The sequence below is a fragment of the Mytilus edulis genome, chromosome 14 (genome assembly GCF_963676685.1).
Source record: "Mytilus edulis chromosome 14, xbMytEdul2.2, whole genome shotgun sequence".
Taxonomy (NCBI): Eukaryota; Metazoa; Mollusca; class Bivalvia; order Mytilida; family Mytilidae; genus Mytilus; species Mytilus edulis.
The window spans coordinates 48,067,650-48,094,202 of record NC_092357.1 but is presented as its reverse complement, the minus strand read 5'-3'; the positions used below and the strand labels follow the sequence as shown (position 1 = coordinate 48,094,202).

Sequence of the window (26,553 nt, the reverse complement as noted above, 5' to 3'; positions counted from 1 at the left end):
TCCTTACAGGGTCACGTTAAATAACTTGCCGCACTGCTTTGTTGTTTTGAAAATTTGAAAAAATGTAAATTTGTGTCTGTGTATACGTTAATAGTTTTCAACGTTTAATACGTTTCAAACGGGAAATTGCCAAATTGAAGATATATTATAAATACCGTACAACTTTATTATTCATAACAATGTTTACTTATTTGCTAATGATTTGCAATGCACCTAGATGTCCTTTTATTTTTAATAATATTTCCATAATTTTGGATCCTGTAATGAATATATCAATTTTATCTGCACTGGAAGCTTTATAAATGTTAATATTTTTTTACTATCATAATCGATAGCGATTCCCCTTTCAATATTGTAGTCTTTCATTTGTTCCCCTAAAACAAAAAATAGTCCTTATATTTCTCTCACATCGAACTTATTTTCATCTCATGCTTTTATGTATGTTTGTTGCAATTCAGTGTTTCTGTTGTTCCGATTTTTTCCTATTATATTGGAAGTGTTCTTCTCGGTTTTAGTTTGTAGCCCGGATTTGTTTTCTCTCAATCGATTTGTGACTTTTGAACAGCGGTAAACTACTGTTGCCTTTATTCATGTGCATTATAACGCTTATACATGCAAAATGATTTTACAGCACACCCGTTTAATCCTTATGAATAATCCTATAATGAAGAATGTCTGATGTTTGTTGAAATATCAATTAGAAATCTGACATATTATAATAATATAATTGAATAAGATAATTGAAGTAAGTTGCGACCTTGGTTGACTTAATATATAATTACATAATTAAAAAAACGAAAAAAAACCCAGATAAATAGAAATCACAGTGTTATCTAAATTGTTATGGAATACCTAACTGACGTGAGAAAATTCAAATGAATGAAATGTTAATCTGTTTTTTTAAATGCAAGCAAACTCATTTGACATTAGAAATTAATACCATGTGATTATATCCGAATTATTTTGTGAAACTCGAACATTTAAAAAAAAGAGACATTTGGATATCATTTCATTAGAAAAGGGTAAGATTTTTTCTGATAAATCTTTTAAATAAAAAAGAGTATGATGCTTTTTGTTTGTAATAGCTTTTAGTAAATTGGCTCATTCTGAGAACGAATCTTTGTTCAGTTTTTTCCTGATGCAAATTCATTCCAATCTGATGAGTCAAGATTTTGGTTTCAGTCTAATATAATTTTAATGTTTATTGTTTTGTCATAAATGAGGTCATATCTTTGTTTTTGTTTTTTTTTGTTTTTCTCTTAACTATTTTTACATGTTGTCATGTTGGGGCCTTTTCTAGCTGTCTATAAGGAATGAGATCTTTTTGACTCATAATTCCTGAAATCCAAATGATTTGGATTTTGTCTACTTATTTTTTAATACTTAAACGGTCATCTATCTATCTATCTATCTATCTATCTATCTATCTATCTATCTATCTATCTATCTATCTATCTATCTATCTATCTATCTATCTATCTATCTATCTATCTATCTATCTATCTATCTATCTATCTATCTATCTATCTATCTATCTATCTATCTATCTATCTATCTATCTATCTATCTATCTATCTATCTATCTATCTATCTATCTATCTATCTATCTATCTATCTATCTATCTATCTATCTATCTATCTATCTATCTATCTATCTATCTATCTATCCATCCATCTATCTATCTATCTATCTATTTTTTAATCTTATTGAAAAACCTTATCAAATATACCTGGCTTATAATATTTATGCCAGACGTCCCCAGAAGACTCATCAGTGACGCATAAAATCTAAAAAAATGAAAGGTTGAATATCAATAAATGCATCACCAGCTTATATTACAATTTTAAAGTACATAATATCATCAATCCGGGTTAATACTGCTTTTTTCTATTATAACTACTTAGATTTAGTTAAAACACGACATTAAGTTTTACTATGACGATAGAAGGTAGGTGACCGAAGCACCTAACCATTAATGTTTTTAAAGGACTACTAGTATTTAATTATAAACGTCGATTGCAGGACACCAAAATATGTTAGATACTTATTATAGGATATAAGTCAGCTGGTAAGAAAGTTCTTAAATATATTTATATGGAAAAGGTTTTATTTCAGTTAGGAAGGTACAAATATTTAAAACTGATATCAAAGTGCTGGAACTTCTTTCACTAGGTAAAAAGACAGTATTAAAAAATGTAAATTTCATAAAACATTATAGAATTGAAAACGTAAGTGTATTTGCACAAAATATTCAAAATTGGCTTAGGTTCTTAAGTTTAACATTACTTGAAAGGTGTTAATTGAAATTCACCATGCAATTTATATAATAATATGCTTTTACATTTGGGTCACATATCTTGTTTTAATGATTTACTAAGGTTATATGAGAAATATCTAGAATTTGATTTTTGATAATACAAGCCAGAAGAGAATTAGGTAAGAATCAAAATAAACCATCCTTTAGCTATTTTCTATAAAATATTAATAGATTTATTTACATTACGATAACGAGTTTCTAATACACGATACAAGCTAGGCGAGGACACACGTTTTATCTGATAAGTTACTCAGTATATTGAAATGAAATAGAAAGCATTCGAACATTTTTAGAAGAATTGTGTAGATGATAAGACATCACATTTTCGAAATAGAGTTTGATATTAGATGAACGGTTAGGAAGTTTTAAAATATTAGTTGGAAAATTCCGATTTTTATAATGAAAGTATAGACGATTGATATTGATTGCAGAGTGCTAGAAAAAAATCACCGGGTACGGAAACACTTATTTTATGGAATGTCAATTTTATGAAACACAATAGCATGGAAATCTTAAATGTTCTTTAACAAAATTTCCTAAAGTTTCTATGATCATCATCATCTGAAGGAAAACGTATAAGTCATGTTTTGCTAAGGAACTTATTTATTCGCGGAAAATTAAAATGAAGAGTATTTCTTGTGACATTTTTTTTTCTTCAATATCTAAGCAATTGATTGCAATTGTTACAAATTGACATAAGCAGCTCCTTGCATCCCTCTCGAAAAAAATAAGTTATCAAAATACGTAAACATTAAATACATAAAGAAATTACAAAAAACACGAGTTATGATGGTTGTTTTCTTCAATTTTATCAACACGGGAGTGTTGACAGAAAATACAAATTAATATGTTAACCTTCTGTTAAACTGTTCATCAAAAGTGTAATTCCATGAAAGATTCCATCAACTGGTTTTTGTCACATCTGTTCGGAAGATTTGTTTCATGTGTGTCGTTTGTTTTTTGTTTCACTTTAGATCTTCTCTTATTTCGTTGGTTTCCTCTTATAGTTGATGCGTTTCCCTTAGTTTTGGTTTGAAACCCGGATTTGTTTTCTCTCAATTGGTTTATGATTTCCAAACAGCGGTATAATACTGTTGCCTTTATTTATTCAAATCTGTATTTGAAATTACATTTCAATTTCTTTTACTCGAAAGCTTCTGACGAGTCCTCTGTAGAGAAAATGTGCGTCTGATGTTTAACATTACCGAAAACCAAGTTATCATAATGTAAATTAGATGCACCAAAACCGTAAACCATGCTTGCACATGTGGCTCTTGTTGTGTTGATCATGTAATATTTTTTTTATATTTTCCCACTGAATGACAAGAAGACGGAATTGTAACATATCCAATGTCACTTGCGACACGTTACTGGTAGTTGATTTCACATTAAAAAAATAAGAAAATTTCCGCATCTTTTGACATCTTTAAAATAGATTGAAAATGCAATCAATAAAATTATCTAAAATGATTTATCTTGACGATAATATTTATGGATATTGTATTGCTCTTCGTCTTTTATATAAGCTTTGGATTTCAAATATTTTGGCCACGATTATCACTGAAGAGATATGTATTGTCGAAATGCGCATCTGGTGCAACAAAATTGATACCGTTAATTTCATTACTACCACTGGGTCGATGCCTCTGCTGGTGGACTATTGGTCCCCGAGGGTATCACCAGCCCAGTAGCCAGTACTTCGGTACTGGCATGAAAATACGGATTTTTTTGTGTTATTAAAATTTGCTGTTACAAAATGATGGAAATTATTATGAATTAAGGAATGTATCTCCCTCATGCAAAGCTCTGATTCCTTTCACGGATTTGGCTATACTTTTTGGACATTTTGGATTAAAGCTCTTCGTCTTTATTATAAGCTTTGGATTTCAAATATTTTGGCCACGAGCATCACTGAAGAGACATGTATTGTCGAAATGCGCATCTGGTTCAACAAAATTGGTACCGTTAATTTTATTATCAAAATCGACGTTGGAATATCTAAAATATGTTGATCATGAATTCATCTTTAAGGTTGTTGCAAATCGAACTGCAAAGATGCATACGTTAGAAATATTTCATCAACACATTGAGCTTCTGTAGTGATGAGTTGTCAAGTTTTATATATATCACAATATATCTCTCCCCAAAAGGCACAAAATCGGATTTTTATCATTCGTTAATTGAAAATGTATTGAAGTAAACTCTCTGTTTACATTTTTCACGTTTTAACAAAAACAAACCCAAAGGCATAATCTTGAAAATGCTAGATTTTTTTATTGGTGTTTTAACTTCCAATTTGCATTTTCATTTGAGCTAAATGTTCGTCTGTTCTAACTGACTATCTATTTTATATAATGAGGTAGCATAGCCACTAAGTCCATTCAATTGAATCAAAATCAAATCTTAAGTTACACTTAATACAATGAATTCTTATCATCTTGACATTCACGAAGAAAAAAAAAGAAAATGGTCGTACTAGATCATAACTTAACGTAAAAGAGATGATTTCATTTTTCCGATTTTTGATTTCCGAGTAGCTAAGTATCTGCATATGAAGTACCATGACTATATATTTCCATCCTAACCATTTTCCGAATTTCTTAGATAGTGAGTGAGTTCTAAATAGTTGAGTTGAAGTCATAGAAAATTCATGGAATAAGATCTTTGTCATAAGTAACACTGAATTAATTGTTCAATATGTAGCGACTAAACCGTTCCTTCTTTCCTCTGTTTAAAGCGCATCGGATGGACACGTCTTATCGGGTTTAAACTGTTATAAGAACACAACGGATGAACCAATAGTGAAAACAGAACTGCTGACGCTTCTAGGACACTCGCGATTGTCTTTTGCGACGTGTTCAAATAGCTATCATGTTTCTTGTTATTGTTTATAAATTGGATCTGGTATTGTTTGTGATCATTTATGTAGGGTGTTAATGTAACCTTGAGGATATTTTAAAACGTTATAGTTGTCTTTCAATTTTAATACGCCATACATCGGCTTTTCGGGTTTTAGTTCACTTGACATTTTTGAATGACAACTTACAAGATACATTAAAGCATGTCATTGACTTTCTCACTATGACGGTACAAGATGTTTGAATATATAGCAGTAAGGTTAACCAGGTTATTTAAAGGAGAAAGCAACTCAATGTTTTATAATTTTTGAAGGATCATTTAGTGATTAACGTTAATTTTACGACTTGATGTTTTATATAGTTACGTTATAACTTGAGTGGTTAGATTATTCTTTAATATTGTTATGAAAATTTCCATATTTTCATGATCAAAGAATAGATATGTGATACTCATTTTCAAGTGATGGATAAACTTTCACAATGGTATAACAGTGGTTAGATTATTCTTTAATATTGTTATGAAAATTTCCATATTTTCATGATCAAAGAATAGATATGTGATACTCATTTTCAAGTGATGGATAAACTTTCACAATGGTATAATATGAACGCAGATTTTTTATGCAAATTTCAAATTTGTAAATAACGCCGAAGAGTGTTACTTAGTACAAAAGCAAAACGGAGTAAAGGTTAACATTACCTGAAAGGAATTTTGATTCAATTTTCGTAAAAGTGTCCTCCTTATTTACTGAAAAAAAATATACATAAATAGTATATATTTGTCAGTATAAAACCAATTGCTACTTATATCTCCCAAAAGCCTCTTATATCTCTTTATTCTAAAGACATAGATACGTTATTGCACCATATAAAACGTCTATAGCTAAACATATAACCTGATAAAACCAAATAATTATCTATACCATACCACATTTTAATAGAACAATTTTAAAAAGAATTGTAAATAGGGCCAATTGTCTCTGACTTTTACAAATGATATGGAATATAATTTTTCCATTTATTATTTTTATATCAAATTAATCGGCATAAATAATGACAATAGTAGTATACCGCTAGTCAATAGTCATTGTTCGATAAAGCAAAAAACATATCCGGTAACGAACTAAAACCGAGAAAAACACACTCATTGTAAAAGGAATAACGGAACAACAGAAACACTGAACTACAGCAAAAACAAGATCCAACATTCATACAAACTGTCTGTAGATAACAATTGCCATACTCGTGTCTTCGTACATGATATTCAAGAAAATAGTAGTTAAAACCTGGTTTTATGGCTAGCCAGACCTCCAGTTGATATGGCAATGCTAAACATACCGCTACAATACTACGTCATAGGAAAATAGTACAAACACAAATACATTCAGCACAGAGAAATGCATACTAGTATTTCGATTATATAATAGTAAATTACATGTTAAACGCAGAATACCAATGAACACCGCCCACGAAGTTTTTTCCCAGGCCACCACAAACGAAATAGAAACTGTGCATATCGTGAAAGAATAATTATATATAAATATACTAAATAAATAAATGATTTGGAAAATACATTGAAGGCATAAAAGGTCATGAGAATTCCGAATGCAATTAGGTTATATCCGGACACTCTGGTTCTAAACCTTGGTTCCATCTGGGTTTTCTGGTTCTGAACCTTGGTTCTTTGGTTCGAAACCATGGTAACTGGTTCAACATCCGGGTTGTTTGGTTAAGGCAACCCAACTTCTTGGTTCTATCTGGGTTCTATTCTAGATCATTCTAATGTTCCTGTTTACCCAACCATATGATAGTACCATGGTAAACTTATGAAAACACATGAAACAGTCATGAAATTGAATATTTGAAATAGTACGACCAGAACAATACAAGACAGAGTTGTAAACAAAAGAAAGTAAAGATACATATCGAATTTTTAATCCCAATGCACAAATAAGTAACCGTAGTTTTCATTCAATTTATGTATCTAAAATGTACGCTTGGGTTAAAAAATGGAAATTAACACTGTATATTTATATAAACATGATAAACGATCAATCTTGTAAATTAATAAATAAATAACTGTCATTTTTTCAACCACGATTAAAAATGGTTTTCAATTTCAAATACATTATTTAAAATTTCGTGATGATGTTCTTTTAATGCGTTTTATAAATACATAATTTACCACTTTAAAACGTAATAATTATTTGTATAGCACATATCAGATATCCTATTACAAACCTGTTGTTTTAAATGTTATGGAAAAACAAAGCTTAAACTGTTTTATTTGCATTGAATACTTTTTTTTAAACCACCTGGTATATATCGCCATCGATGAGCAGCAACAGCTTACCCGTCTGCAGGATTTGGAAGAGGGACGAAAGATACCAAAGGGACAGTCAAACTCATAAATCTAAAATAAACTGACAACGCCATGGCTAAAAATGAAAAAAGACAAACAGAAATACAATAGTACACATGACACAACATAGAAAACTAAAGAATAAATAACACGAACCCCACCAGCAACTAGGGGTGATCTCAGGTGCTCCGGAAGGGTAAGCAGATCCTGCTCCACATGTGGCACCCGTCGTGTTGCTTATGTGATTACAAATCCGGTAAATAGGCTTATTCGGTAGGTCACATTCATGAAAGGGAAGGGGATTGTATTTACGACGTAAGGAACATATCCGATATCATTTGTGAAACGGTTATTCCATAACGGTCAACCAACTTGTGATGGGGTCCGTAAAATTTACGAAGGGATGATTTCAACTTCACCATTTGGAACTCTTGGTTTAATAGCTTCCTTGCTAGCACTATTTTTTTATGGCGTTTGCGTTTGTATATCATTCGGGTGATATGTAATAATTTGTTATTGTTTGTCTTCTCATAATTTATTTTGTCATTTAATTGCTTTTTAAATAAAAAGATAAGCAGTCCCTCTTATAGGGTCACGTTAAATAACTTGCCGTATCGCTTTATTGTTTTGATATCAATTTGAAAAATGTAAAATTGTGTCTGTGTATTAAGTAATGATATCCAACGTAAATGGATAAGAATAATAAAGTGGGAAATTGCTTAATTAAAAATATAGTCTAAATACAGTAAAACGTTATTATTTTTAATAATGTTTCTATTATGTGCATACGATATGCATTGTTACTTTAAATCATAGTGTTATTTAAATGCTATGGGATGGATAACTGACGTGACAAAATTTAAATCAATGAAATGTGAATCAGTTTTGTTAAATTCAAGCAAACCATCACCCTGTGAATCCATTCGAAATATTTTGGGAAACTCGAACTTTTACAAAATGTGACATTTGGGGATAATTTTAGTAGAAAAAGGTAAGATTTTTTCTGATCAATTCATTAAAAAAATAATTAGTCTGAGTATGATGTTTTCTGTCTGAAATAGCTCTCTGTGAATTGGATTTTTTCTAAGATCGGAACTTTGTGCAGTTTGTTCTGATACAATTTTTGTGTATTTTGTTCCAACCTGATGAGGTAAGATTTTGGTTTCAGTTTAATATATTTTTTATTGTTCATTTTTTTTGTGATAAATCAGGCTATATTATTACTCGTTTTATTTCTTTTGATTTTTACATGTTGTCATGTTGCAGCCTTTTATAGCTGTCAAGAGATCTTTTTACATTTTTTGAAGGCCGTTTGCTGACTCACAATTCCTTAAATCCAAATCATTTGGATTTTATCTACTTATCTCAAATACTAATTTAAAAGTGGTCTGAAATAAAATCCTATTCAACTTATACGACAAAATATTTAAAGAAATTAACGAAAAACGTATCTTACATGCGTTACCGAATTCCATTGGAAATATATATAATCTAGTTTAATATTAGATTTTTTTCAAATTTGAAGTCGCTTGTTTCTTGGTGTTTGTTTCAATTGTTTTTTTTTTTCTTTCAGATATTCTGAACTCTCTAGTTTTTCCTTGAAGAGGCAAAACAGTTGTGCTCGCTAACAAACACATTGTATTTTTCTTATACTTTTAATACATATAGCCAACTGTTATAAATCATTGTTCTTTTACAAAGTTTAAAATGAAAATAGGTGTCAATGTTAAATATATAAAAAGTCTAGAGAGTATAATTTCCCGCCTATTTATTAATGAATTATATCTTAAAATCGATTCCATATACCTTTAATTTGTTTGGCTCTTTAAGTTCCAATATTAATAAACTATCATTTGTAACTGTATTTGATAACGTTTGTTATTTTATAACAGAGGAGCGGACATCTTTTAGGTTTGTGAGTCACCTCTTGTTTTGTTTTTTTATTATGTGAACATTTGGTCTTTTTTTTTTTAGTGATTATTGGATTACCAGACCAAATATTTTATGATTATTTGATAATTCAGGACTGTACTTTTGATTATTTAATTACCTTTTAAAAATAATCCGTAATAAATATGTGATAATATTGGACCAAAATTTGTGAGCAATGTATTACTTGGACACCCCATGAAGTGCTTTAAATGTAAGCATTTCCACCAGAAATACATATCACCCTTCTTTAAATTTAGTGAAGTAGAGACATTGCAAGTGGCAAAGATGCGGCCTGTAGCTCTGTAAGTGGAAATGAATGTTTTTAAACCACGTCTATTATACTACATTGGATAGCGTATCATTGACAATCATATCAGATCTTGTATATTATATTTAAACAACATTGTAGATAAAACGCGTGATTATCATTTTTATGTGCGCTGCATGTGTAACTTCCTCTGCACATTATACAATTCATTCGATGAATAGATATAATTTAATTTGATCCGGGTAATATATGTTTTCAATTTTAATCCAAATCTTTAAAAAAAAAAAAAAAAAAAAAAACCAAGTTAACATACAGCTGGACAATAAGACCGGAAATTTAATTCACCCTACTTTTATCGATGAATAACTTATCAGATCATTTATACTTCATTTGCCTGATTTGAACCGCGATATATCTGTTCATCAATTTTTACTCAAATCTAAGTCCAGAGAAAAAGACAACCAAATGGACAGATAAACACGAGAGCAGATTATTAATGTTCCCTTCTATATGTTTATTTACATGGTATACTTATTAAAGTGACAAAGTCGCATGTGTATGATAACACAAACAATAATTTGGGGTGTTTAAAAGAAAAATATGTAGCAAAGACCGACTCGAATGCATTTATCAAATGAGTGGTGTGAGAAAAAAACTTGATCTGCATTTCTGTTACAACTATTTATTTTCTATTAGTAAATAGTTTCTTTGGCGATGAATATTTCTTATGTTTGAACGAACTATAAATTGATTGAAGATAAAAACATGTGATATTGATGTTTAAAAATCATCTTTTAAAAGTGACCTCCGGGTCAAATACTTAAATTGAAATATTCCTTATTATTTGTGATAAAAAAGATATATAGTAAAACCCTTGAACCGAAAAGATACGCTTACAACGTTTTAACAAAAAATAAATTATGATTGATGATATATGAACGACATTTAAAAGATTTAGTTTTTATTCTTTTCAAATCGAACAAAACTACTAGTTATTTACTGTTAATCTTGATTTTACATTTGACTGAACTGTAAGAAAAAATAATTGGACTTTTGTTGTCATTTCCTTAATATGAAGAATACTGCCTCGTTTAGTCGCACCTATTACTGATAATAGATACGACAGATACAATCAGTAACTTAGATCGGACAGTTTAAAATTTATTTAAAAATTGGTGTGAAAAAAAAAAATGAACAGTAAAAGTTCATGCTTTTATAAATCAAGGAATATATGTCCTAAAATGCAAAGCTCTAATTCCTTGTCCGGCTTTGCCTATACTTTTGTTATTTATGATTTATAAGTTCTTAATTTATAGGATTTTAAATTATCGCGTATATTTGTTACCCCGAGTACCACTAAAGAGACATACCTGTTACCTATTCTGTATTTCCCCCCTTTACCGTTTGGTGTGTTTAGCTTTTGATTTGCCAGTTTACGAACGACTTTCCGTTTTGAATTTCTCTTGAAATTTGATATTTTTGTTAAATCTTCATCTCATTTGTATCTACCGAAGTTTTCCTTCAAGAAAAGTCACTATCTACTCAACAAATGAATTGTTTACATGTGTTTGTATGACTGTCATTGAAAAAAAGATAGTTTGTTAATTGAATTTAAATATTTCAATTGAAAAAACTCCTTTATCGTTGATATTAAAGAAAATATTACAAAGTACGTAATTTTAACACCTTCCTTAAAATATAATTGTTAAAATAAAAATAATCAACCGAAATCAGAAAGGTTTGTTTTTATTGTTTGTAAATCATCTTAATCACCAGGCGTATACCGTGTAGATATATAAATACATCATAGATACCGGGCTGAAATTGTGTCTGCAAGACGCACATGATTCGACAGACTAACTTAACTAAAAAGTAGTCTCAGTAAAATGCGTTTTAAAATTCCAGTCAATTTAATATCTTACTGTATGTATCGTGAAGCGTTATTTCTTTATACATTCGTTGAAGATTTTGTCCGAGGTAGAGAATCTATAAGAAATAACATAAGAAATGTAGTGCACTCTTTGTTGACTTAAGATAACTTATTTCATAACTTTTAAATTTCAAATTTAAACTTACGATCGTTTATCCTCACAAAAACGAGTTTCATATGAAGAGTTCGAACTGCGTATTTTCATGGGGTTAGTCATTACAGTCTCCAGTCTATGCATAATACCACTTTATGTATCTATCTAGGTGGTTTTGAAGTACCTTGGGTGGTTGTGAAGCCCTCGCACGGTCGATTCGGATCCCGAAGGCGTTTGGTGAGCATTTAAATATTTAAACCAATACTCTGACACCTTGTTTTTTTCCCTACGATACAGTGTAACCAATTTTGCCCTATCAAAAAAGACTTCACTAGCTCTTTAAAGGCCATTAACCAAAATGTTAGCAGATGCTAGATTTCTTTTCTTTCGATTTGGGACCTAATTAATACCAATGTAAAGTACGGGTCTTCCTTTTCCCGCCACTTTTTAAACATTAAATATCTCGAAATGATGCTTCATACTCTATCAATATTTTAAGATTATTTGTCTGACTTATTTCATTAATTTTAAATTACAGATTTTTTTTAATTTCACCAAAGTACATATTTCAGATAGATGACATAGGAGTATCAAAATAATAAATATTCAATAGTATTTTATTTGGAATAAGTTATATGTACAATAATATTTAGAGAATAACTTTAACCCGAGGCGGGAAAGACGGACGGGACGGATGGACGAACGAACGGACGCACAGACCAGAAACATAATGCCAATAAATGAGACATAAAAAATCAGGCGCTATGGTTTTGAATTTACAAGAAAAATGTTTTTACAACCCATATATATGCTTCAAACTCTCATATCACTTTACAGTACATCGAAACTATTACCACTTAAAAGTTTACACTTGGCTATTACCAATCATAAAGCTTCATTTGCTGAAGATGCAACGGCTCTTGCAGTTATATTATATATATAGTCTAAACTAGGTACATATGTTGGTCTAAAATGTATAACGTTACTCTAGCTTGTATTAACTGTCATACAATTGTCTTCACACTATGTAGATGAAGCATTTAACAAAAGTTTAAGCCCTTTTTCGTTGTTCGCTATAGTAACAACGCTATCATGTGTAGCAGGATCTGCTTACCCTTCCGGAGCACCTGAGATCACCCCTAGTTTTTTGGTTGGGTTCGTTTGTTTATTCTTTAGTATCTATGTTGTGTCGTGTGTGCTGTTGTTTGTTTGTCTTTTTCATTTTTAGCCATGGCGTTGTCAGTTTGTTTTAGATTTATGAGTTTGACTGTCCCTTTGGTATCTTTCGTCCCTCTTTTATCAGCATATAACAAAAATGTAATAAAATACAAAAAAAAATCAACATTAATAATCTGAACTTCGACAAAATGTACTAAAAACAATTTTAACATTAACGTCAATTTAACGATTAATTATTCAACATTTCTTTACTTAAAATTTTAAAAGACAATTGAACATTTCTATTCAAGTTTATGATCAATTATTAATCGCTTTCCCAAGAATTATTGGTTATTCCGTGTAATTATACAAAAAGTATGAATATGTATAGCCATATTTTTGTTCTTTCTAAAACAACGTTTGGAGTTGCAGTATTTGACCATTGAGGACTATTTTGTTTTATTCCGATTGAATATATTCAACGAGTGATCGAACAACACATTAGTTCATTGCACGAATGGGACTTTACTTTAAGCTTATCATAGAGTTCGGTTCTCAAAATAATTACCAAGATTTGAAATATACGAACTTACATTTGGATAATTTTCATGATTTCACAATTTAAGTACAATACAAGAAAGTCAAAATGAGGTCAATGATTGTACATAATCGAGGACATTTATTTTATTAGATGTCACCATAAATTGGCGCCTTTCTTTACTGTTTATTTTACTATATTTTTAAATAAAATCAACTTCTTCTTCAAGGTTATTGTGTTAGATGTAATTTGTAAGACATTAGGCTTTCTACATGAATGTTTTATAAGCTACCTGAAATCGGCTACTTTTTTATTGATGATTTTACAATAAATTCGATTACTTTCTTTAAGCAATATTTTCTAGATAATTGTATAAAGAGTGACCATGAATTGGACACTTTCTCTTGAAAATTGTATTAAAGGTAACCTTCAATTTAGCACTGTTGATAATTTTACAATAAATTATACTATTTTTTTCTATAGAAAATTGTATTTAATATATCCTATAATCAGTCACTTTTTTGGGAAAATTGTATTAGAAGTAACATTTTATAGACACTTTTTCTAGATTATCGAATACACGTAACCTGAAATTGGCCACTCTCTTTATTGATAACTTTATATGATTTATTATGAATTAGACTACTTTTATTTTTAATTTTTAATAATCCTACTGTTGACAAGGTACTCATAATTAAGGTCGTTGCTATCAAACCGAACACAATGCTATGGTATACGCTTATAATTAAGGTCGTTGCTATCAAACTGAGCACAATGTTGTGGTATACGCTTTTGCGATTTCCCAGAACGATTCTGCTTTTGTCATGATAACTTGACAAGTTTTATTTATTTAATCTATTCATATACCTCTAACATTGGCAAGTACATCTGGCATCTATCATTTATTTATATGTTTTATTAGAGAACATGAGGTTATCTCTGGTTTTTAAATTTAGGTCATATAAGAAAAGCTTTTTGAATTGTCTGTTTTCAGTGGAGTGTGTTTTTACTGCAAAATTGAACATAAAAATATTTACTTCAATACCAAACTTCAAGGTAAATTCAAATTTCAAATTTCATTAAACCTGACAAAACCAAACGCTTGACTATATGAAACGAAAGGAAAGGAAAACAACTGTTATATTTTTCAACGGGTAAAGACATTTTCCTTCCAAATTTATTGATATATGTTGGTTTTATATATAGATAAGCTTATTCATTTTTTAATCTTATTAAAACAACCTTATCAAATATACCAGACTTATGTAATGTACGCCAGAAGTTCTCAAAAGACTCTTCAGTGATGCATGAATCAATCATATGAGAAGGCCAAATCACATACAACGCTGAAGATCAATGAATGCATCACCAGCTTATCTTTTTAAAATACTAATCATCAGTAATCCGGGTTGAGACTGTTTTTCAAGAATTAAAAGTACATGAATTTGAATCTAATTCTGTAATTTGATTAAGAAGTCAAATCACAATTTAGGTACGATAACAGAAAATCGAAAGAAGGTTAATGACTGTACATAATCGAGGACAATTAACCCAAATAATTTTGGAAAATCCTACTGGTGACAATGTACCCAAAATCTAATGCATTATGAGTAACATTTTCAAAAGTTTACACAAAAACGTCATGATTGGTTAAAAACGTCATAAACAATGGGAATTCAACCAATGATGTGACGTTAATTTAATTTTGGAGTATGAACAATAAAATTACAAATAGTCTGAAATGGCTCATTAGGGTCGTTGCTGTCAAACCGATCACAATGCTATGGTATACGCTTTTGCGATTTCCCAGAAGAATTCATTTTCGGTCTTTATAACTTATTTATTTAATCGATATTTAATTTATTCATTTAATCTATATTTAATTTATTTATTTAATCTATGTTTTATTTATTTATTTAATCCATACATATGTCTCTAAAATTGGCGAGCACTTCTGATATTTATTATGCATGTATATTTTTTTTTAGAGAACATGAAGTTATCCCAAGCTTTTAAATTCAGGTCCTATAAGAAAAGCTTTTTGAATTATCTGTTTTTCAATGAAATGGAGTTTTTACTGCTAGATTAAAAAAAAACAGTATTTTCTAAAATACCAAAATACAGGTTTAATTCATAAAATCGGACAAAACTAAACGCCTGACTATATTATAGCGAGGAAGCCTTAAGTGTATTTGCACAAAATTTCAAAATTCGTTAAGGTTCTACAAGGTCACCATTACTTGAAGTGGATATTAATTTAAACCCCCCCCCCCCCCCCCCCCATGTAATTTAGATAATAATCTGGGTCACATATCTTGTTTAATGACTTACTTAGGTTATTTTAGAAAAATCTAGCTTTTTGAATCGTCTGTTTTTCATTGAAAAGGGGTTTTTACTGCAAAATAAAAGAAAAAAATACTAGAATACCAAACTTCAGGGCAAAATTCATAAAATCGGACAAAACCAAACGCCCGACTATATCAGTCAACGAAACGAAAAGAAAACAACTATTATATTCTTAAATGGATAAAGGCATTTCCCTTGGAAAATGATTGGTAAATGCTGCTAATTAGATTATTAATCTTTCTATCTTTTTAAAACCTTATCAAATATACCAGGCTTTTAACATTTACGCCAGAAGTTCTCAAAATACGTATCAGTGATCATGATGCACGAGTTAAAGAAGTTGAATGACTAAATCAAAAACAAGTTGTTGAAAATCAATAAATGCATCGCAAGCTTATCTTAAAATTTTAAAATACAAATCATCAGTAAACCGGTTCGAGACTGTTTTTCTTCTATAATGACTTAACATTCAGTGACATCACGACATTAAGTTTTCCTATGACGCTAGAAGGTAGTTGACCAAAGCACTCAACCATTTATGATTTTAAAGTGATTATTAAGGTGGTACCCAACACTTTCACTAAAATTAATTTGGCTCGTTTAATTTTCATAAAAATTTGTCAAAGTATTGACTTTAACCCTTTAACAAAAATATAAAAATTTCAAAAATTTTGAACCAACCGTTTTGTCAGAAAAATTACACTGGTTATATAGCAGTTTGACAAACACCAATGTTGATCATTGAGAAGCTTAATATTCCCTTTACAACACAACGTAATTAAAACGTTAAGCTGACTTTACAGAGTTATCTCCCTGTAGTGTTAGGTACCACCTTAAAGTATAAACTTGGACTGCAAATCACCAAAATATTTTAGATAGTTAATAGTTATGATGGTATATAAGTTAGCTGGTAAGAATGTTCTTAAATATATTCATATGGAAAAGTTTTGTTTTCAATTATAAAGGTGAATATATTGAAACTACTATCAGAATGCTGATATAACTTTCCCCAGATAAACAGACAGTTTCTAGAAATGTAAATTTAATTAAACATTAGAGCGTGGAAACCTTAAATGTATTTGCACAAAATTTTCAAAATTGGCTTAGGTTCTATAAGGTCAACATTACTTGAAGGGAATATTAATATAAATCCCCCATGTAATTTAGATAGTAATATGCTTTAACGTTTTGGTAACATGTCTTGTTTTAATGATTTATTTAGATTATATTAGAAAAATCTAGAATATTAATAAATTCATCTACATTACGATAATGAGTTGCTATAACACAGTGCAAGCTAGACGAGGACACACGTTTTAACTGATGAGTGACCTTGTTTATTAAAATTAATTAGAAAACGTTCGAAAATCTTTAGAAGAATTGTGTAAGTGATAAGACATCAAATAATCAAAATATTTTTAGTATTAGTTTTACAATAAGGAAGTTCTTTAAGATTCACTGGAAAATTCCTTATCTTATTTACGGAAGTATAGATTGATCGCAGAGTGCTAGAAAAAAAATCAGCAGGTACGGAGTCATTTATTTTATAGAATGTCAATTTTATCGCCGAGATATGGCCTTTTTGCGCTCATGTGGCGTAAAGCAAACCCTAGTCAATCAATCAATATCAGTAATTATTTTCATATTGGCTTATTCATTCACTGAAAATTTAAATAAAGAGTACATCTTCTATTTTTTGGTCAATAACTAAGCAATTGATTGCAATTACTATAAATTGGCATAAGCAGCTCCTTGCATCCCTCTCAAAACATGTAAATAAGAAAATGTCCGCATCTTTTAATATCTGTAAAATAAATTGAAAGTGTAATCAATAAAATTATTTAAAATGATTTATCTGACAATTATATTTATGGATATTATATTACAATGTGTTTATATGCATTAAACATATAAAACATAAGTCGTTGTAATGATACGGTAGCAAACATTGATATGATGGGTTTTAATGCAACGTTGTAAAATAGTTTTAAAACGTAATAGGTGTCTTTCAATTTTGATACGTAATTCAACGGCTTTTCTGCTTTCAGCTATTATTTTTGAAGGACAACTTATAAGATACATAATGTTACATAATGTTATTGAATTTGATTAGACGGTATAAGCTATTTGAATAAAATCAATAGAGTTAACCACTTAATTTGTAGGAGGAAGCATTTCACTATTTTATGAATTTTGAAGGATCATTTAGTGATAAACGTTAGTTTTACGACTTAATTGTTTATATAGTTACGATATAACTTGTGCGATTAGATCGTTCTATTAAACTTTAATGAACAATTCCATATTTTTCATGATCAAAGTATAGATATGTGATACTCATTTTCAAGTGCTGGAATAACGTTCACAATGGTACAACAGGTACTTAGTTTTTTATGCAAATTTCAAATTTCTGAATATCGTCGAAGAGTGTTCCTTTATACAAAAGCAAAAAGGGATAAAGGTTCGAACAGCGGTTCACTACTGTTTCCTTTATTTAACGTTACCAGAATGGAACAGTAAAATAGTAGTAAAACCTGGTTTTCTGGCTAGCCAGACCTTCCGCTTATATGACAATGCTAAACCAACATACCACTAAAATAACAATACTACGTGACAGGTATATAGTACAAACAATCAAACACTCAATCAGCGCTGAGAAATACATACTAGTAAATAGATTATATAATTGTAGTAAATTACAACATGTAAACTGCAGAGTAACAACAGATACCTCCCACGACGTGTTTTAAAAAGGACACCACAAACGAAATATAAACTGCATATATCGTGGAAGAATAATGAATAAATAAATAAATAAATAACTGTCACTTTTTCAACCACGATTAAAAACAGTTTTCAATTCCAAATACATAAAAACTTTTGTTTAAAATTTTAATAATTTATAATTTTGTACTAAATAGATATAAAGAAAATAAGATAGGAGTGCCTATTTGAACGGAATGATTAAGTAAGTGATAAGGTATGATGAAAACTGTTATTTTTATGCCTTTTGTAAACACATGATGTACATCGTTAAAACGTAATAATTATTTGTATAGCACACATAAGATATCCTATTATAATTTTTTGTTTGAAATGGTATAGATATAACAAACCTTAAATTGCTTTATTTTCATTGAATAAATGTTTAAAACAACATGGTATGTATTGCCACCGATGAGCAACAATCAATGCAACAATTTGGTCATTTAATTGCTTGTTTTATAAAAATATAATCAGTTCATCTTGGTATCTTGAATTGCTTACAGGGTCACGTTAAAGCAGTACGCTTTATTGTTTTGAATATTTAAAAAATGTAAACTTGTGTTTGTGTATTAGATAATAATTTTCAACGTTTAAAAGTTCAGAATAAAAAAGCGGGAAATTGCCATGTTAAAGCTATATTCTAAATACCGTAAAACTTTATTATTCATAACAATATTTTCTTTAGTTTGCTTATGATTTTCAATGTACCTAAATTTCCTTTTGTTTATAATAATATTTCAATAATTTTGGAGCCTGAAATGAATATATAAATTTTATCTGCACTTGAAGCTCTATAAATTTGAATCTTTTTTTACTATCATACTCGATAGCGATTCCCTATTTCAATATTGTAGTCTTTCATTTTCCCCCCTAAAACAACAATGATTCTTATACTTCTCTCACATCGAACTTATTTTCATCTCATGCTTCTATGTATGTTTGTTGCAATTCAGAGTTTCTGTTGTTCCGTTTTTTTTCCTATTATATTTGAAGTGTTTCCCTCGGTTTAATTTGTAGTCCGGATTTGTTTTCTCTCAATCGATCTGTGACTTTTTTACAGCCGTAAACTACTGTTGCCTTATTCATGTGTATTATAACGCTAATCCATGCAAAATGATTTAATAGCACACCCTTTTAATCCTTATGAATATTCCTATAATGAAGAATGTCTGATGCTTGTTGAAATATCAATTATAAATCTGACATATTATAGTAATATAATTGAATAAGAAAATTGAAGTAAGTCGCGACCTTGGTTGACTTAATATTTAATTACATAATTAATATTTAAAAAAAACACAGATAAAAAGAAAGCACAGTGTTATTTAAATGTTATGGAATACATAACTGACGTGAGAAAATTCAAATAAATGAAATGTGAATCAGTTTTTTTAAATTCAAGCAAACTCATTTGACCCTAGAAACCAATATCCTGTGATTATATCCGAATTATTCTGTGAAACTCGAACATTTACATTTGGAGATCATTTTATTAGAAAAAGGTAGGATTTTATCTGATCAATTTTTTTAATAAAAAAGAGTATGATGCTTTTTGTTTGTAATAGCTTTCAGTAAATTGGATTATTCTCAGAACGAATCTTTTTGCAGTTTTTCCTGATGTAATTTTTTGATTTGTGTATCGTCCCAATCTGATGAGTCAAGATTTTGGTTTCCGTCTAATACATTTTAAATGTTTATTGTTTTGTCATAAATCAGGTCATATGTTTACCCGTTTTTTTTTGTTTTTTTGTTTTTTTGTTTTTTTGTTTTTTTTATCTTTTTAATTATTTAACATTTTGTCATGTTTGGGGCCTTTTATAGCTGCCTATAGGAAATAGGATCTTTTTGAAGGCCTTTCGCTGACTCAAAATTCCTTAAATCCAAATCATTTTGTCTACTTATTTTAAATACAAAAACGGTCAGATATCAAATCATATTCATCTTATACGAAAAAATATTTAAAGGAATTGGTTAAACACGTATCTTCAAGCATTATTAAATTCCATTGAAAATATATATTACCTAGTTTAAGATAAAAAAAAAAAATCAAATTTAGACTCGCTTGTGTTTTGGTGTTTGCTACTCTTGTTTTTTTATTTTGTTGAAGAGGTAATAAAGTTGTTCTCGCTAACAGGCACATTGTTTTTCTCTTATAAATTTATTACATACATTGAAACTGTTATAAATCATTGTTATTTTTTCTATGAAAAGTCAAGAGGGTATCAGTTCCCGCCTATTTGTTAATCATGCCGAAGACGTAGACCTTTACCTTTTTCTGCTTTTTAAGTTCCAATATTTATAAACTATCATTTAGACTTGTCTTTGATAAAGTTTGTTATTTTTAAACAGAGGATCGGACATCATTTAGGTTTGTGAGCCTGCTCTTGGGTTTTTTGATAATGTGAATATTTGGTCTTTTTATAGTGATAATTTGGTTTCCAGGCCGAATATTTTATGATAATTTTATTTTTTGACAATTAAGGACTGTAATTTTGATTTTCAATTACCTTTTCCACAAAACAAATCCGTAATGAATATGTGATTATATTGGCCAAAAAATTGTGAACAATGAATTACTTGGACACCACATGATGTGCTTTGAATGTAAACATTTGCACCAGAACTACATATCACCCTTCTTTAGATTGAGTGAAGTAGAAACATTTCAAGTGCCAAAGATTCGGCATGCTGCTCTGTAAGTGGAAAATGATATTTTTTAACCGCGTTTTTTTAGACTAAATTGGATAGTGTATTATTGACAGTCATATTACATCTCTTTATATTAAATTAAAAATATTTATTGTAGATAAAACGCATGGTTATCATTTTTATGTGCGTTGCATATTTAACTTCCTCTGCGCATATATATAATCCATTCGATGAATAGATATAATTTCATTTGATCCGGGTAATACTTTTTTTAAAATTTAAAACTGAATCTTAAACCAGAGAAAAAAAACCAAAGTAAACATATAGATGGACAAGAAGACCGGAAATACAATGTACACTACTTTTATCGATGAACAACAATTATACTTCATTTGCCTAGATTGAACCGTGATATATCTGTTAATAAGTTTTTACCCAAATCTTAAACCAGAAAAAAAAAGGTCAAATAAACGCAAGAACAGATAAGTAATGTTGCATTCAATATATTTATTTACATGGTATACTTATTAAAGTGACAAAGTCGCATGTGTATCATAACAAAAACAATAATTTGGGGTGTTTAAAACAAAAATGTGATAGCAAAGACCGACTCGAATGCATCTTAAATGAATGGTGTGAGAAAAAAAATCACGATTTGTATTTCTGTTATGTTTCTATCGATTTATTTCTGAATAGTTTCATTGGAGAGGAATAATGTTTGCATGCACTATCAATTGATTGAAGAAAACAACATGTGTTTTTAATGAATAAACATCATCTTTTAAATAATGACCTTCGGGTCAAATACTTCAATTGAAATACTCCTATATTATTTTTGATCAAAAAGATATAATAACACCCTTGAACTGTATAAACGTCTACAACGTTTTGACAAAAAACAAATTGTGATAGATGACATATGAACGACTTTTAAAAGAAATCGTTTATATTCTTTTCAAATCGAATCAACTACAAGTGATTTACTGTTAATCTTGATTTTACATTTGATTGAACTGTAAGTAAAAATAATTGGACTGTTGTAGTTATTTCCTTAATATGAAGATTAGTGCCTCGATTCGTCACACCCTAGTACCAATTATAGATACGACATGTACAATCAGTAATTCAGATCGGACAGTTAAAAATTAATTTAGAAATTAGTGTGAGAAAAAAATATATTAAAAGTACATGCTAATATAAATTAAGGAATATATCTTCCCAAATCCAAAGCTCTAATTCCTTGTCCTGCTTTGCCTATACTTTTGTTATTTTAGATTTATAAGCTCTAAATTTGTAAGATTTTAGATTATAACATATTTGTGTTGCCTCGAGCACCACAAACGGGACATTTATTGTCAATTTTTGAGAATTGTTCAGACAAATGTATACATGCTATTTTAATTTAACAGAACTAAAAGTTGTTTGTTTTAAATATGACGTTAGGACTATACTTATTATAAAAAAAAATGTCAATGCATATATTGGTGCGTTCGATCCAAAAGAGTTCTGATAATTAGAAAATGTCTTCACGGCAACAATTTACTTGTCACATTTAAAGTTTCATAACCTATTTATATATAATTACACAAAAAAAAACAAATAACCAAATATTTTTTTGATAATCACAAAGCCCACAGGAGCAGAACAATCAAAATTAATGTCATACTAATGATAACAAGTGATTCAAAATGAAAAAGACACAATATTATATAATAAAAGCTATGTTTCACCTTCTTTTCTGCTGCTTGATTCCTGTTATTATATTCATGATAAAATTTTATCAGTCAATATGATGCCCATGCAATATGGTTATATCAAAAATGTCAAATTACTATTGGACACGCTTTTGTCATGTGCCCGTGAAGTGAAGAACGTTTTCCATAATTTACCCCTTAAAATGGAATAATGAATTGAAATATATGAACTCAGTAATATTTTTTTGATGTATTCGAAGTTACATTTAAAATGTGGTCTACACTTTTATGACAGTTTTTGTTCATTCGTTAGATGTGTATGAGCTTTTGACTGTCCGTTTCAAAGAGGTAGGGCCAATTTGCCGATGATTTTTTTCACAGAAGGGCCAATTTCAAAAAGTGCAGAAAGAATAAAATTTACTATAAAAACAAAAAATAAAAATGCTTTTTGATCAATATCTCGATTTACATATATTATGACATGTGTGATCAAAAGTTAATTTGACCCTAAAAAAGGATGAAAGTCCAATATGCGGATTTTCAGGTGTTTTTAGGTGAGAAAAACAGGGAATCCCCTCAGAAGGACATTTTAAACCAAAAAAAAATTATGCTTTTTATGACTGTTGTTATTCATACTACTTGTTCCCTCAAAAATGAAATTGGTTTAGAGTGTCCTCATTACATAAAAAACAACTGTTTAAAGAAAAAATTGTATCATCGATAAATTGTACCGATATAGCTGCTTAATAAGAGAGATATGTATAAGCATCGCCGTAGCTCCATTAGTAGAGCACATAATTACTAATAAATGATGGTTTGAAAGAAAGGGTTCGAATCTCGCTCAGAATATTTGCATTTTTGTGTTGTTATATTAAATTTTAATGTTTCTATCATATTTTTTCGGATGTTTGCTTAATTCATAGAGTCATTCTGGTTCATTTTGACTATATAGTTTACTAGTTTATCATTTTACATGTATCAAAGAAAAAAATAATGTATTGCTTATTGTGTGCATTCCTAGACTATCCATACTCTTGACTTACTTTATATCCATGTGGTTACATTTATTACATATATTCAAGGACCAACTGCCGTCAAACTGATGTAGGGGCCTGTACATAACCAATAACACGAGAATTAATTCTATAGCAATGAAACCTATATGTTGCGGGTGTTATATACACATAACTTAAAATAAGGCCATTGTATACAAGTTTCAAAACAACACAAACTATTTTTAGAAACCTTTTTTGAACATGGTATTATATGTAACAAATGCAGTCAACAACAATTTTGTCGCCAATTTACAAACTGTTTAGATACTAGTACTGATATATTTACCACCGTCCCTACACCGGTACCTAAGTCATCAGAAAATAAAACAACACAACAGAACAATCAATTACACTACAAATCGTGATTGAAGGTAAAACATCAAGAAGCTGTTGCATCTGTATCACAACGAAGGTCCGATTTGTTAAAATGACAGAAAAGGCAATATAACATGTGTAAGTAACACAGGGTGATCTATGACCAACTGACGGTAAAATGTTCTCGGGTTAAAATATATACATGTAGTATCTTATCTTATCTTATAGGCGATAAAACCTTAAAAGACAGATATTTAGAATGAGAAAATCAAGATTTGAATTTGTTCCATGTTATTTGGCTCCTTGGCATGTTACGTGGTATGGCACCTTGCATAAAGGATGTTAATAATAAAATAAAATCAATATTAAAAAATCAATAGCCTTGGCCTTGTCTTTGTAGGAATACCTGTTCAAGGTATGAAAATAAATGATGTGACGTATTTTCATGTACTATAATTAACATCTATCGGGCTATTTAAAGCATGATTTACCTATCTAATCGAATGAAACAAATCGCCGGCAAATTGGCTCTACCTCTTTTCCTCGGAGTTCAGTATTTTTGTGATTTTACCTTTAAAATATTATACCATGCAGGTTAATAATTGTGTACCACATTTTTTATGTTATTTCTTCATATATAGAAATCATGATAAAGTCGCTCTTTAAATCTATGCCACTGCTTGTTGGGGTCTTAATTCTCCGAAGGTATCACCAGCCCAGTCAGTAGTGAGCAGTTCTGTATTGATATTAATTATCATTGATATGGTCATATCAATAAAAAAAATAAAAAAAACTGTTTACAAAACTTTTGACTTTTTGAAATACTAAGGTATTCTATCTCAGGAATAGATAACTTTGGCTGTATTTTGCAAAAATTTTACGAATTTTGGTCCTCAATGCTCTTCAACTCCGTACTTTATTTGGCCTTTTTTCTATTTTTTTTTTTTTTGGATTCGAGCGTCACTGATGAGTCTTTTGTATAAGACACACGCGTCTGGCGTAAATACAAAAGTTAATCCTGGTATCTATGATAAGTGTATTTCCATTTAACCTTCCTATTTAAAAATGTCAATTGGAAAGCTAAGTGCAGACATAATTAATTTATTTAAACTAATGAGATGTAATAACAAAACGCACTTATTTTACTCGAAATAAAATCATATGATTATGAAAAATAACCATAAAATAAGCTAGAATCAGTAAAATGTTAACTAATAGATAGTATTACACATGTTACATAAACTGAAATGTTTAATTGAGTAAAATGTGAATCAGTTTGTTTTAATATTGACTTTAACAATTAATATTTTGTGCGAATTTTAATTGTGGAATATATCCTTAATGCAAAGCTCTAATTCCTTGTACGGATTTTTATTTTCAGTCTATTTAGAGTAAGACAGCCATAGTTATCAATTGGAATTTAGATTTATTGTTCATTGTCAAAAGGTAAGAAATGTATTCTTATATGACAGTTTTTTTTTTCGTTTGGTGCATTTTAGCTTTTGTTTTCCTAGTATATAAAGGTCTTTCCGTTTTGAATTTCCCTGGAAGTTTAGTATATAGATTATTTTGATTTTTCCTTTACGAAATCTTCATCTCATATAAAATTGAGAAAGGAAATTGGGAATGTGTCAAAGCGACAACAACCCGACCATAAAGCAGACAACAGCCCTTAAAATATGTATACTAGTACAGTATTATTGGACGTCATACTTAACTCCGAATTAAACACAAGAAACTAAAATTAAAAATCATACAAGACTAACAAAGGCCAGAGGCTCCTGACTTGGGACAGGCGTAAAATTGATTATGTATCTACCGAAATTATCCTTCTAGACAAGTCATTACTTTAGCAACAAATAACTTGTTTACATGCGTTTGTATGACTGTGATGAAAAAAAGGATAGTTTATTAACTGTATTTAAATACATGTACTTCAATTACAAAACTCCTTTATCGTTGGTATTAAAGAAAATATTGCAAAGTACGTCATTTGAACACCCTCCTTAGAATATCATTGGTTAAATAAAAATATTCAAATGAAATCAGAAAGCTTTGTTTTATTGTTTATATGATTATAAAAAATAACCATTAAAGAGGACAAAGTATCAGTGAAATGATATTACACATGTTACATATACTAAAATGTTTAATTGAATGAAATGTGAATCAGTTTGTTTAAATATTGACTTTAAAAATAATAGTTTGTGCTATTTTGAATAAAGGAATATATTTCCTAATGCAAAGATCGAATTCCTTGTACGTCTTGT

The 26,553-nt window shown here is 29.5% G+C and overlaps 1 protein-coding gene across 8 annotated transcripts in view; it reads left to right on the top strand.

The window, feature by feature from the left end:
• Nucleotides 1-26,553, top strand: part of LOC139503029 (alpha-1,6-mannosyl-glycoprotein 4-beta-N-acetylglucosaminyltransferase-like) — an 81,282-nt gene that overhangs the window by 25,625 nt on the left and 29,104 nt on the right. For 2 of the 8 annotated variants that reach the window (XM_071292695.1, XM_071292698.1), the window contains exon 2: nt 25,665-25,729. The exons of 2 other annotated variants lie outside the window; for them this stretch is intronic. The gene's annotated coding sequence lies outside the window, so the exon portion shown is untranslated. Of the gene's footprint in view, nt 1-19,890; nt 20,073-22,119; nt 22,235-25,664; nt 25,730-26,553 lie in introns of those variants that run through there. 4 more of the 8 variants (XM_071292697.1, XM_071292705.1, XM_071292694.1 and 1 more) reach the window with 4 other exon arrangements.